Here is a 14,536-nt window from a genome sequence, read left to right on the forward strand (position 1 = left end):
GTGGAAAATGAGGGACATTAAACTATTTATGTGAATTGTTTGTGTGAATTGAAGGCATTCAAACTAATGTTTAAAAAATGTTATTTTGATGCAGATGGCAACAGAAATACATTCTGAGAAAAAACTCTGTGCGCCATCAAAAGCCCTGCAGGCATATTCTCCTTCCTTCTGTTGCTTTGCAGCACCAGAACACAACAAAAAGAACTGGAACCAGTTAGAAAATCATGGCAACCAGTACAACTGCCACGGAAGGGCCCTACCGATGTTTGGCTCACTCTCTGGGCCTGAGAGGGTTTTCATTCCCTGAAAGCGTTGCTGTCAGACAAGAAGCCCGCCCCTCAAGAGTGAGAAAGGTTGTGTCTTTTCAAATCGGCATCTGCAGCTGCTGGTCTTTTGAGTCTTGACTAGTCAGGGCCCCTCCTCTTTCTTGTACAAGCTGGCATCGTTTTAATTATTTGTGTAAATTTTGCCCTTCATTAGCTCCACCGTGCTGCGATGTAAGGGGAAAAAAAAATCTGTAATTTGAGGATTCATTAAGCAGCTGTTGTTATTTATTCCACACAGTAGCTGCCCGAAGTGTGCTGGTTTGCTGCATTGATATAAGAAACTATAATATCCCAGCCAGGTGGGGGTTTTTTTTTTGTTTGTTTCACTTTGAGGTCAAGCCACTAGGGAACATAAATATCCAGCTGGAGAATATTTGAATATTTGTTTCTCTTCTTAGAAGGGTGTTCATTCATTCAACAAATATCATTGACTACTTTATGAGAGAACGCATGATTCTGCACAATTGCCATTTCACGGAGAAAACTTTGTTGTGAGACAATCTCTTTTTTCCTAAGTTAAGTGAAAAACACTCACAGCTGGTCCCTTCTAGTATACTGGTTTTTATTTATAATCCACATAAATACATACCATCTCTCTCCTGTTTTTAAAAGTTTATTTATTTATTTTGAGGAAGAGAGGGAGAGAGAGAGCACAAGTAGGGGAGGGGCAGAGAGAGGGAGAGAGAGACTCCCAAGCAGGCTTTATGCTAACACCTTGGGGCCCGATGTGGGGCTCAAACTCCCAAAACTACGAGATCATGACCTCAGCCGAAACTAAGAGTCCTATGCTTAACCAACTGAGCCATCCAGGTGTCCCTCTGCTTTTTACTTTCAGAATTTTAGCAAGAAGAGAGAGAGAGAGAGAGGCAAACCTTTCTTCTGAACTATATAGCTACACAGTATTGTGTCCACTCTGCCTCTAGTGCAGGAAGTCAAACATGAGCAAACACAGTGGCTTTTGGGAAGTGTGAAATCAGATATCCCTTCCTCAGTACTCTGCAGTTTTATGTCAAAGATGAGTACCTAAGACCCCATCAGAGCCAGCCTCCTCCCTCCCCCAGCTGAAGGGCAGGAGAACTCTTCACCCAAAAGCGTCATCAAAAAAATTATTACCCTCTACCCTGGCTTTGAATCTGGAGTTGAAGAGTAGTCTGTCTGGTCAATTTTTAATAGATAAGTCTAAGATTTTGTTAAAAAAAGAAATAAAGCTCCTTTCTGATTTTTAAATATATGAAAACAGTATCTTCATGTGGCATGTCAGCTTTCTAAAATAATACAAATTAGATTCATTTCTGAAGAAAAAAATGGCATTAGGGAGCTTCCTGGGTAAGACTGGCTACCTGGGGCAAAACATTTTCTCCAAACATCAAGTGATCATCTCCACAAAAGATGCTAAAATGAGTATTCGGCCAGGGAGCTAGATTTCTCTCTATTGGTGAGAAATTGGCACCAACTATGAGCTAAAAAAAAAAATTCTTCTATAGTTCCGGTCCCCCAAAGGTCACTCTTGGCCACATTTTGTCTCTGAAGACAGAGAACTGAAATACTATTTGTTCTCGTGAATTATTTTTTTGTTCCTTTATTGGGATTCAATAGAGTAAAAATAACCGCTGCCCATTATCCATTGCCTGTCGGCCCTACCTGGGCTGAGGTGGTGGGAAAGGACAGGAAGAGCTGTTACAGATGTTGAATAGAAGAAAGCCCTTTTTGGAATGTGTTTGCATGACTCATAAAGAACAGTTATTCTTAGCCTTCCCGTCACAAGAGATAAAGCTCTTTTGTCCTATAATACAGGCTCCTACTTAAAAGGAAAACCCAAGGTCCATTCAAAGCTAGAGCCCAGTAATAAGCTGCTATAATAGTACCTGCTGCAAACCCCTGGAGTTACATTATATCACTCTTTACAAGCCCAGAAGGTAATCCAAAATTTTATTGTGTTGTGCTTTTTCATTTAGATTTGTTAGAGTTGTGCCACCCGCAACAATAGGAACTGCTTAATGCGGTAACAATAATTTTAATTCAGTTATAAGAATCACCAATTTAACAGTACAATTTAATACAATTAAATATGCTATCCTATATAGAAAATTCATCACCTTTTTGGATCACCTCTCTAGAATCAGATCACATTATCAAACTTCAATGTAATATTGATTAAGTTTTAGATAAGCCTGTCTTGATTCCCAGAACCACTAAACCAATAACATTTGGTAATGATTTACTAAAGGATAGCACAGCTCTTTGATGGATTAAATAGCAAGAGGTCAATGGAGACTAAAAGGACTTTGTTTGAATTAAAACATCTTATTTCCAGTTTGCTTCTGAACTGGTTTCTTGCACATTCTTAGATTTCTTTCCTTTTGGATGTATTCGGCTCACTGGTACACCCTTTCCCTTTGATCATTCTGTCCTGTTTTTTATTCTTTCAACTTTATTAAACATTGTTTGACACTCTGTGCCAACCTCCAGCTGGGCATTACAGGCAAAGTAATAGAAATGTTCCAGGAGCTCTCACCCTAGAGGGGAAGACAAATAAGGAAAATGTTGTAATAGATAGTGGTAAGAGCTATGAGGTAAGAAGCTCACAGGGCTGTGTGAAACTAGGAAATAGATGCCCAGAGCTCTCCTGGGCCTAATATGCCTTTAGTAAGAGATTATCACTCTAATTCATAGAGAAGTAGGGCACCACATACATCTATCAATGATTACTGGGGTAGGTGGAAGATAGGAGGGTGGTTCTTACATGAGCTTCTTCTTCTGACTAGAAAACTTCCTTGACTATTCTGTTTGGTGTCATTTTGCCAATGATCTCAGGAAGCCCTCTCTGATGTCCTGTTTCTCAAGTCTGGATTGGGGACAGTTTCCTTACCGGCTGCAATATCACCTTGAACTTACTCCTACAGTACTTTTAATGGGGCAATACTGAGTATACCCAATGATTTAGCTGTCTCAAAATACCATTTTATTTTATATTATTCACCTCTGGAATTCCTATTCTTATTGATAATAGTGGGATGGGAGGAAATTTGTCAACCGAAGATAATTCAGCCTCTTTCAGCTCAAAATAGTTTTCTTTATGAAAATATTTTGTCATTACAAATCTCAAATTCTGTATCAGGTCTGTGTCTGCCTTCTCAAAAGGAGGGGTCTTCCTGGACTTGTTCTTCCCCCAGATGGCATACTAAAGGAGAAGCTCATTATATTCACAGTGTCAGGGCAGAGCTCTTGTCCACATGTTGTCCTCTGGGTCTCCATTGGCCTGAAAGAAGTCTATCATCTACATCAACATACTGGTGTCCCTTGAAGTGTGGCTAACTCTTCAGTATTGTGCATACTTCATTGTTATCTCATGATGGAGTACTGAGTAGTTACAAAGTATTTATATGTACATAAGAAATGGAAAGAACTCCGATTTACCCACCACCCAATTCAATAAGAAGAACTACGCCTTATTTTTGTCACGGGTTGTCTCCCATTTGCCTTTCACCTTACCCATTCTCCCATAGGGGGGAGCATGATGTTGAATTTTGTTTTATCACTCTCTTACCTTTAGAGTTTTACCATGTACACTGGCATCTCTAATTAATTTTTTTTAATGTTTATTTATTTTTGGGAGAGAGAGAGAAAGAGCGTGCCTGCGTGTATGCACAGGCTCCCAAGTTGGGGAGGGGCAGAGAGAGAGGGAGACACCGAATCCGAAGCAGGCTCCATGCTCAGAGCTGTCAGCACAGAGTCTGGGGCACAGCTTGAAGAGATCATGATCTGAGCGGAAGTTGGACGCTTAACTGACTGAGCCACACGGGTACCCCTATGCTGGCATCTCTAAATTTATTTTTTCATTAAATGTTATGTTCCTAAGTATATCCAAATTGTTGTGAATAATTGTAATTTATTAATTTTTTTCTCAAGTACATAGTACTTTGTAACAGGAAGATGTCAGAATGTGTTTACCATGTCTACTAATAATGGGTATTTTGTTAGTTTCTAGATTGAGTTCTTGCTGTTATTTGCTTGTTTTTTGGTTTTTTTTTTTTGGTATTTATAAATAGTATCTCCTAGTGAATATATGCAAATATTTTTCTAGATTATATACCAAACAGTGAACAGTGAAATTGCTCTATCATAAGGTCTGTACATTTTCATCCTACTAAAAAATGTTTCCTGGGGCGCCTGGGTGGCGCAGTCGGTTAAGCGTCCGACTTCAGCCAGGTCACGATTTCGCGGTCCGTGAGTTCGAGCCCCGCGTCAGGCTCTGGGCTGATGGCTCAGAGCCTGGAGCCTGTTTCCGATTCTGTGCTTCCCTCTCTCTCTGCCCCTCCCCCGTTCATGCTCTGTCTCTCTCTGTCCCAAAAATAAATAAACGTTGAAAAAAAAATTAAAAAAAAAATGTTTCCTTTTCCCCAAAGTTGTTATACCCATTAATACTTTCACAAACAGTGCATAAATGCTCTGGTTGTTCCATGGCTTCACCAATACCCAACATTTTTTCTTAGTTGCTAGACATGAAATACTATCTCATTAAAGATAGTATTTAAATTGCATTTTCCATGTTGCTAATGAGGATAAATATTAAGTTACTGGTCATTTATAATCCCTCTTCTGTAACATCAAGTCTTCTCAAGTCTTTTGTCCATTTTTCATTTCTTTTGGATTGTTTTTGGGGTTGGTGGTCTGTAGGAGTTATTTATATTTTTGTTATACATCCATTTTGCATTTTGTGTTGTGCAAATACATTTTCAAATCTGTGGTTTTTCTTTTCTTATGGCATGTTTCATTGAGCATAACTTCTAACTATAATATAGTCAACTTTATATTTAATTGAGTAGGGATAATTTGAATATCTTATTTAATATATATTCCTTAAGTCAGAGTATCTTCTATGGTCTTCTCAATGTTTTATTGTTTGACTTTTACATTTAGATCCTTAATTCATCTAAAATTAAGTGAACTTACCCTATCAATTTAATGCCTATTTGGAAGGAGAAGACTTTTTGTAAGCTGTGGGGTAAGAAATCATTTTTTTTCTATATGAAAAACCAATTATCTAGCCCTGCTTAATAAAAAACATATTCTTTCCCCAATGATCTCAGTACAATCCATACCATAAAACAATGTTCCATACTGTCAGAGGTATGTTTCTGTATACTTTTTTTTTTTTGTCCAAATGGTTCATTTGTCTGTCTCTGTACCAATGTACACTATCTTAATTATTAAGAATTTATCACTCTTGAAAACTGATAATGGAAGATCAATCATTGATCCTTTTCTTCAGGAGAAATCTGGCTTTTCTCAGGCTTTTCTTTTCAATCTGAAATTTAAATTAATTTGCCAAGTTTCACAAAAATATCCACTGAGATTTTGAAATTCATATAGTATTGAGGTTTTGAATTCATAAGTGATATATCTCTCTATGCAAGTTTTTTAAAAATATCTTTCAATAAAATTGTATTTTTTCTATTATGGTCTGGCACATGTTATACCTATTCTTCGAGATTTAATATTTCTTGAGGGTGTTAGACATGGCATACCATATTACTATTACATTTTCTTCTTCTTTATTGCTTATGCTTAGAAAAGTAATTTTTAAATTTGGTTTTGTATCCAGAAACATTGATAAACTCTATGTTACAAATAATATATTTTTTTCTTTCTTTGCAATTCTTACACCTCTCACTTCTTTTCCTGCCTTTTTGCCTTATCATAGAGTTGAACAGAAGGGGTGCTTCAAGGCAGACTTGTCTTTTATTATCTGAAAAGGAAAATTTTTAATATTCTACTATTGAAATATTTTCTGAGCATTTTGTCTAGATGCTATTTATTCATTAGAGTTTATTATTCCTTACTGAGCGTTTTTATCAACCGGTGTTCAATTTCATCAAAAGCTTTTTGTCTCTCTATTGAGATAATAAACTAATATTTTTAATTTAAGCCTTTTATATTAAAAACTACTATCACTGACTTGCTTATGGTAAACAAGGCTTGCATTGCTAGAATAAAATTGTTCACAATATATTTGCCTTTTAATATATTCCTAGTATTTTTTGCTAGTGTTATGCATAGAATTTTTACATCATGTTCACGAATAAGATGGTTCTAAATATTGTCTTTCTCTTTCTGTTCTTGCCAGGTTTAGTACGCAAGGTTAACTTAGCTTTCTAGAATTTATTTAGGGGAAGATTTCTTTTTCCATATTATATTCTCTACAGTATTTCGTATGGGATCAAAGCCTTTGTTCCTTGAATGTTTGATAAAATCTTGGCTATATCTCTGGTTATAGCTTCCTTTTCTATTTCTAGCCTCTTTCATTTTCTTTGACCAAGCTTTCCAGAGGTTTCTCAGTTTTCTTATTATTTTTTTAAGGATTTGGTTTACTTAATATATTCTTAAAAGAATTTTTTTTGCTAACGTTTATTCACTTTTTGAGAGACAGAGACAGAGTGTGAGCAGGGCAGGGGGCAGAGAGAGAGGGGGACACAGAATCTGAAGCAGGCTCCAGGCTCTGAGCTGTCAACACAGAGCCCGATGCAAGGCTTGAACTCACGAACTGTGAGATCATGACCTGAGCTGAAGTTGGACGCTTAACCGACTGAGCCACCCAGGCGCCCCTACTTAATATATTTTTGATGTTTCTTTTCTATTTTTTAAATTTTTCTTTCCATTTTTATGAGGGTGGCTTATCCTGTGTTTCAAATCATTTAAGATGGAATTGTGTGGTAAATTCTGTTATTATTTGCAACCATTCCTGTCACCCTTCCCTATAAAAGGATTGTAATTCCTTGTCCACTTATTGTAGTCTAAATTCTATACTTGCTTTAGAAAATGGAACACGAGCAGAAGGGACAGGGTGCCAGTTCTTTTACTTCCCATTCTGGGTGGAAGCTTTAAGAGGCATTGAGAATTGTTGGCACAGAAGCTGAACTTTCAGTCACAGAATGGGAAGACAGCAGAGCAGAGCCCGTCTTATTTAAAGCATCTAGCTGAACTGTGGGTGACCCAACATTCTGTGCAACATGAGCAAAAAATGAATTTTTGTTATAAGCACTAAGATTTTGAGCTTATTTGTTACTATAGCAAAGTTGACTAAAACAGATACTGGTGTCTTAAAGTGAGGCGCTCCTATAACGACAACAACAACAACAGAAATCTGTGTGTTAACTTTGGGACCAAAAGACAAGTCATAAAGGAACGATCATTGGAGGATGGAAAAGTAGTGAGCCACGGTGTGTAGTAGCAAAGCATTTAGCAGACTCTCATCTGCAATAACTTAACAGAAAATCTACTTAAGAATGAGTGGCTTTGGGAAAAGAGGTTTCAAAATAGAATGTTACTAGTATGACTTGGTTATTATTCGCCCCCAGGATTGTTAGGTGAACTCAGAAGAGAGCTGGACTGCTTTACAAGCAGGGGAAAAACAGAAATGAGAGCAACCAGGAATTATAGGAATTGCAAAGTTGAAAAACAGACCTGTTTCTGATTAGTAAAAGATAAACAGAAATGCTTTGAGCAACAAAGACATCATTAAGGCTCAGATGAAGATCCATGCTCTAAAACGAGCATTGACATTCATAATCTTTGTTAAAAACTCTAGAATATCATATAGTGGGAATAAAATGGCTTAGCAAAAAAGAAATACTTATAGTCTCCTTAAAGCCTATTAGGTTATCTGTAAATCTAGAAAGAAAGCCACATTTCATAAGACCAGCAGTATAGCTATTTGCACATGTGGCTGATTAAAATTAAATAAAATTTTAAAACCCACATTTTAAAGAGATATTTTACCAAAAGTGCCAATAGGCTGGATTAAAAAAGGCTTACTATTAAAGGATAAAACAGTTTTGGGATCCCCACTTGCCTACAAAGAAAAATATAAGCTTACCAAGATACTCAGCTTCTCAAGATGCGTATTATTCCAGTGCTCTTATGAGATGTGGTCTAGGAGGATAATAGAAAAGAAGGCTCTTTCAGAGAAACAATTTCAGCACCTAGGAAAACACTGGACTGAGCAAAATAAAGGCCTAATCAAGTAACATTTCCTTCCATTGGGAATGCTTGTTGAGCTATCAGTCACTGCCCCAGGATTATATATTTGAGGTAAGTGCGTTTCATTTGAAAGATCTCCAAATCTCCACCCAATAGAAAGACTATCATCAGACACTAGGTCTTGATTTTTTGCTGAGACTGAATGAGCATTCAGGATTTCTTCTTTAGAGGTGGGGGTGAATATAGTTGGACTGCAGAAGGAAGGAAACTAAATATTTTTTATCAAGATAGCAGTCAGTAATATATTTTCTTGTAATGCTTTTCAATCCATTGACTTTTGGCTTGGGCATGGGCTTGCTTTGACAACATGCCAGTTCTGAGTAAAAGCTTTGAGGTACAAATGAGTTCCCACCAGCTTTCTGGTTCCTCACCTTAGCCATAAAAACAATAACAAACTGGTCCCCAAAGAGGGTCTTGTCAGCCTGGATCTTGGAATGAGAAGACACATGGAGCAGAGCCAGAGGCCAGAGCAACACTGGGGCCAAGCAGTAGCTGACACCAAGCTACATATAATGTGAGAAAGGAAGAAATTTTTATCATTGTAGAACACTAAGTTTCATGATTGTTGGTTACCATAGACAAACTAACCAAAATAGATGCTTAGTTCATTTTTTTCACACTTTCTTCTCTTTTCCTAATTAAAGAAATTCAAGTTATAATAGTTTATTTAAGTACTACTTTAACTGTATTTTACAAGTTTTGATATACAGTATGTTTGTAACCATTCAGTTCTAAATATTTCTACTTCCTGCTTTCATTTTTTTTGTCTCATGTCTAATTTAAAATGAGTTTCCTAATGTTCAAATATTTAGGAGACTTCTAATTATTTTTTTATTGATTTGTAATTTGGTTGTATTTTAGTAAGAAAAGGTGGCCCGTAATATACCAATCCTTTGAAATCTCTTGAAGCTTTCATCAGGGCTCAGTGTGAATTAATTTTAGTAAATACCACAAGTGCAGTAGAAAAGAATGTATGCTGGTACAAAGATCAAAACCAAACAGACATGTAAAACAACAACAACAACAACAACAACACCCATTTGTATCCTCAAAGGACTGATAAATGTGCTTCACTTAGTTACATTTTCCAATGTGCATCTAGGAAGTTTCATTTGGAATCAGTATCTAGAAAACCCTTTGCCCGGAGAACAGTTTAGTGATGATAAAATTTTTTAAAACATTTGTTCATTCAAACAAGGAGTCAGTTGGGGTGGGCGGAGATTGTTGGGAGCAAGGACTGAGATAAAGGACGTGGACATATTCAAATGGAATAGGAATTTGGAAATACTCCCACAGCCTCTCCTCATCCATCACACCTCTCACTCGTCCCCCACCCAGCCTTTGAAATGTTACCAGTGAGTGCTTTTCCTTCTTTCCCTCTCTCCTTTCTTCTCTTCTTTCTCAATCATTTATTAAATACTTATTGTGTACCAGGCACTGTGGTGGATATGAAGATGAATGAGTCTTGGCCTCTACCTTCAAACTGTTGCACATTTATTAAGACACCAATAACAATAATGAAAGGCAAACTAAACACAACACACAATGTGTTGGGGAACAAATGAGAGACCAGCCAGAGTGCTCCGGGTGGAGGAAGGATGCTAAGTACCCCCAGTTTGGGATAAGAATTTGTCTGGATCCTTACGAAAATAATCACTCTGCTTTCCCTGATTGGAATATGTATAACATCAGAAATGCACCTAAGATTATCACTGAATGCATCAGTTTCCTAGAGGAAAGAATACTTGGATCCCTATCGTGTTTTTATGCCTGCCAATGCCATAAGGTTTCCTGTAGATGATTACACAAGTTCTCTTTTGTTCATTAACTCTCTACTTCAGTTATGGCATACATTAATAATGATCTGTATTCTTTATAAAAGTTCTTTCCAACAGGAATACATAGTGAGCCACATATTTAATTCAAAATCTTCTAGTAGTAATATTTCAAAAAGTAACCAGAAACAAAATTAATTTAGTGATATATGTTATTTAACTTAACATATTCCAAATATTGTCATTCAAATATGTAATAACCAACACAAAAATATTGATGATATTTTATCATCTTTTTTGTTGTATTACATCTGAAATTCAGTGTGTATTTTACATTTACACCACATTTCGATTCACACTAGCCACGTTTCAAGTATTCATTAGTCACATATAACTAACGTCTAGCATATTGGATAGCTCAGATTGGATAATTAAAGCATAGACGAATTGTTAAATATTTATATTGTTTATAACACAGGTAGGAAGGAAGAAAATATAGTCATCAGTACAACCGTTTATGAAAGTCAAAGAGGTTTATACATTAAATGTCTAAATAAACTTGAGAACAACAACAACATAAGTAAAGGCTATGTATAAAATTCAAGTTCAGGTTCACAAATAAACAGAGATCTTTTTAAGAGACTGATAAATTATTGTTTCTCCTATTTATATGAGATTATTTTTGTTTTTAATTTACGTCAATGTGTTTTAAATTATCTTGTTTACAGGGTGGAGAGTTCTTAATGTAATAAGTCATCACAATAGCAAATGCAATGACTTTTTGGCCTTGTAGAGAGGAAATCCCATACTATAAGGGGCTGCAGGACTGCAGGGTGGGGCCCTGTTATTCTGCAGAACAAGCCAGGCAAGTTAATCAAGCCTTAATTCAGAGCCAAAATGAAAATAATGGCTGCTTGGGTTAAACTTCATGTGTTCTGAGAATGGGGCACATGTTTGAACAAGTCCTAAACTTCATTAATTGAGCAACTGACATATTCAGTGCACGTTGTTAATCCCTGGGATCAGTAGTTTTATCAACCAGTTACACAAACCAGTATCTCATCCACAACTAATAAAAATATTACAGAATGTTATCAGTTTTTGTTTTTGTTATTTATGGAGAACTAAAGAATAACTCAAGTTTCTTTGTGGTAATGAGCATACCAGACTTCAATGAATGCAGAATTATTGGAAAAGAAGTAGATAGGGGTAAAGGAAACACAATTCTCTGATCTCTGTGCTGTGAAGTCTGACTGTTAATGGAAGATATGAGAAAATACCAGAATTTATGACAGAGGGGTGGACTGAGGGAGCTAGATTCATGTGAGCCATGTGACAAAGGAAGATTTAAATTGAAATTGTTTGAACTTTGAGTCCATAGTCCTTTAAAGTTTACTGAGCTCGCATTTTTCATGCTAAAAATACTGTCATTATTACTTTGTTATTCTATACTTCGTGCAGTGAGTATAAGATTTAATATTCAATTTTATGAAACAAAACAAAAAAACAATACCCAAACTTCATCTAGATATTGTGAAACACAACTTAAAAATCCATTTGCCAAACTTCCTTCAGGGGCTAGGTTGTTCACAGATTGAAGAATGGCTTTTGGAGATTAAAGTTTCCAACTCATTCCTGTTTTATAATAATAGTCATATTCAGTGACAGAATATTGGTACAACACTGCGAAATTCTACGCAGTGTGAGATAATTACCAGCATTACCCAGATGGTCCTCAATGAGCCCTAATTGAATGCAAAACATAAAGGTCATATGCTAAATAGATATAAGATAAACATCATCACCACATCCATGTAGTAGCCTCCCAGGCTTCTATGACATATGAGTAATGTTTGAATTGCTGTCATCAATATTTTTTAAAAAGTACTTGGTGTCCTTCTAAGTTTTATAAAGTATGCAGTTTGCAAAGTGAGTCCAACCTTAAATGTACCCCCCAGCCCCTCTCACTAATTATTCATTACGCTTATTTCCCAGCCGACTTCTCATTTCCATAACCTATTTTCCTCTTCACCTTTATACCTCTCTGCTCTAGTTTTTAATTTTTTTTCTTTCTTACTTTCAATGCAAAAGTACATTATGTCCCTAGATAGCACATTTTTTTTTTATATTCAGGTTAATATTCTTAGACTAAAACATTTATCTATACCACTATTGGTCCCTGAAGCAATCCTGAAACGGCAATCCATTTAAAGCAAAACTCCAGTCTAGATGCAAAGGCATGATCCCTCAGCTATAAAAGGGGTACAAATTTCAATGTAATTCCTATTCGTGCTATTCATTCTAAAGTCTATGGAGCCCCTTACTTAACTATATTTACAGTGTAAGAGAACATGTAACCAAAAAGGTCATCTCTTCCTTTACATTTCCGGTAAAGTAAGTGGTTGAAGAAAGTAACAGCCTTGAACAGGGAATCTTGTCCCCAGGTATAAGCCTCCAGCTAAACATTGGCTGCTGGACCATGAAAAACACGTTCAACTTCTCTAAACCTCTGTTTTCTCATATGTAAAATAGGAATAATAAAGTAACCACATTAACGGGTTCCTGGGTGGCTCAGTCAGTTAAGTATCTGACTCTTGCTTTGGTGCTCAGGTCATGAGCTCACCATTGGTGAAATGGAGCCCCTTGTTGGGCTCTGCACTGACAAAGGACCCTCCTTGGGATTCTCTCTCTCCCTCTCTCTGCCCCTCCCCACTAGCACAGCATGTGTACTCTCTCACTCTCTCAAATTAAATAAACAAAAAGTGTTTTTTAATTAAAAAATAAAGTACCTACAATGTTCAAAAACACAGATTGAAAAAAGGATGATCAAGGGTGCCTCGTGGCTCAGTCGGTTAAGTGTCCAACTTCAGCTCAGGTCATGATCTCTCAGTTTGTGAGTTCAAGTCCTGCATCAGGCTCTGTGCTGACAGCTCAGAGCCTGGAGCCTGCTTCAGATTCTGTGTCTCCCTCTGTCTCTGCCCCTCTCCCACTCACACTCTGTGTCTCTGTCTCTCAAAAATAAATAAACACTAAAAAAATTTTTTTTAAAGAGAAAAGGATGATCAGATGGCAGGCACTGTGGCTAGGGGCTGGGAAAGGGCTGTCGCAGTTTGAATAGAAAACAAAATTAATGCTTGATTCTTTCCCTTTATTTACCAGTTTGGCACATTACATTTGGTTGATAAATCTTTTCAATCTATTTTCATTGATAGCCTCCTCCATTTTAGTCTCTCAATATTTATTTGTTGGAAAAATTGAGGGATTTGACTTTAGACTTTTCCTCAGTCTGGATTTTGCTAATTGTATCCCTGTGGTATAGTTAGTAGTTTCCCGTGTTCTCTGTCAAATTTAGATTTGATTTTTTTTACACTTTTCTATAGGTGATGTATTTTTCCATCATGGGGTACACAGTCTTCAGGCACCTGGGTGGCTCAGTTGGTTAAGTGACTGATTCTTCATTTCAGCTGGGATCATGATCTCACCGTTTGTGGACTCTGTGCTGACAGTGCAGAGCCTGCTTGGGATTCTCTCTGACCCTCCTTCTAAATAAATAAACTAAAACAAAAGGAGGTACACAGTCTTTCTTTTAATTTTATAAGCTGCCGATGATGCTCAAAGTCTGGATCACTGATGGGGATCAATGGGGTACAAGGGACAGTGAAAAAGATAACACCACAATTCTATCATTCCTTCATTTGTTTCCTAGAATATTTCTATAAAGGGAAATTTCCCCTCATCTACCACTTGTTTACCCAAAGGTATGAAATAGGAAAGGCACAGTAAATGCTTGAACCCACTCTATTCTCCTATTTCTAACCAGTTCTAAAAATGAGAGTAGGTTTCCTAGCATTCTAGGACCAATACATTTTGTTGGTGGCTATTGACTTATTTTTTGTTAAATATAATTTCTAAGTATTATTAAGAACCCATTGATTTAAATGTATTTGGTATTAAAGTTATTGTAGTTTGCATCCTTACTGATGATCAACTCATTTCATCTTTTTTTTTTCTGATAACACTGATTTACTGTCATGTATGGTTACTTGCACAGTTAACTAAAAAAATAATCAGGCAGGGTGCCTGAGTGGCTCAGTCAGTTGAGCATCTGACTCTTGACTTTGGCTCATGTCATGATCCCAGGGCCGTGGGATCAAGCCCCGCATTGGGCTCCGCGCTGGGTGTGGAGCCTGCTTGGGATTCTTTCTCTTTGCGTCTGCCCCTCTCCCCTACTCACGTTCTCTATGTCTCCAAAATAAATTTAAAATAAAGAATAATCAGACAAAAATCAGTAAATATAAAGAAACTTTGAAAATAACAGTTTACATACTAGCATATATGAAACACTGCTCAACCGACTATACATTTTTTTCTAGTATTATTAGAATTATACCATCT

The 14,536-nt window shown here is 36.7% G+C and overlaps 1 long non-coding RNA gene across 1 annotated transcript in view; it reads right to left on the bottom strand.

Annotated features, from left to right (window-relative positions):
- Positions 1–2,635: 2,635 nt before the first annotated feature.
- Positions 2,636–14,536, bottom strand: part of LOC123591544 — a 32,270-nt gene continuing 20,369 nt past the window's right edge. Inside the window, exons 2-3 of the long non-coding RNA XR_006709396.1 lie at positions 8,203–8,258; positions 2,636–2,842 (exon numbers count right to left, since the gene is read on the bottom strand). This is a non-coding gene — a long non-coding RNA (uncharacterized LOC123591544). The remainder of the gene's footprint in view (positions 2,843–8,202; positions 8,259–14,536) is intronic.

This window comes from Leopardus geoffroyi, chromosome B4, assembly GCF_018350155.1.
Source record: "Leopardus geoffroyi isolate Oge1 chromosome B4, O.geoffroyi_Oge1_pat1.0, whole genome shotgun sequence".
NCBI lineage: Eukaryota > Metazoa > Chordata > Mammalia > Carnivora > Felidae > Leopardus > Leopardus geoffroyi.